Here is a 510-nt window from a genome sequence, read left to right as displayed (position 1 = left end):
AACACCCTGGCGGTTCAGTGGTTAGGACTGGGCGCTTTCAGAGCCGTGGACGTGGGTTTGATCCCTGGTCAGGGAACTAAGATCCGGCATGACTCAGCCAAAAAAAGAAAAGATGTGAATAACCCGTTAAGGGAGATGGGTAAGGAAATCACTAACTTTTTGGTGGAACCTGGGAAAGGAAAGCTTACTAAGAGGTATATTTTTACAGAGACCATTGTGGAAAATCTCAAACACAGAAAAGTAGAATAGTAATATTCTTCCATATACCAGTTGCTCAGTTTCAGCCATTAACGTTTGGTCCACCTTGTTTCATCTGTTCCCCCTTTTTCCTAGATTTTTTTTTTTTTTTTTTTTACACGGGCCTCTCACTGTTGTGGCCTCTCCCGTTGCAGAGCATGGGCTCTGGATGCGCAGGCTCAGCGGCCGTGGCTCATGGACCCAGCCGCTCCGCGGCATGTGGGATCTTCCCGGACCGGAGCACGAACCCGTGTCCCCTGCATGGGCAGGCGG

The sequence above is a fragment of the Lipotes vexillifer genome, unplaced genomic scaffold (assembly GCF_000442215.2).
Source record: "Lipotes vexillifer unplaced genomic scaffold, Lipotes_vexillifer_v1.1 scaffold72, whole genome shotgun sequence".
NCBI lineage: Eukaryota > Metazoa > Chordata > Mammalia > Artiodactyla > Lipotidae > Lipotes > Lipotes vexillifer.
Note: the sequence above shows the minus strand (reverse complement) of the source record.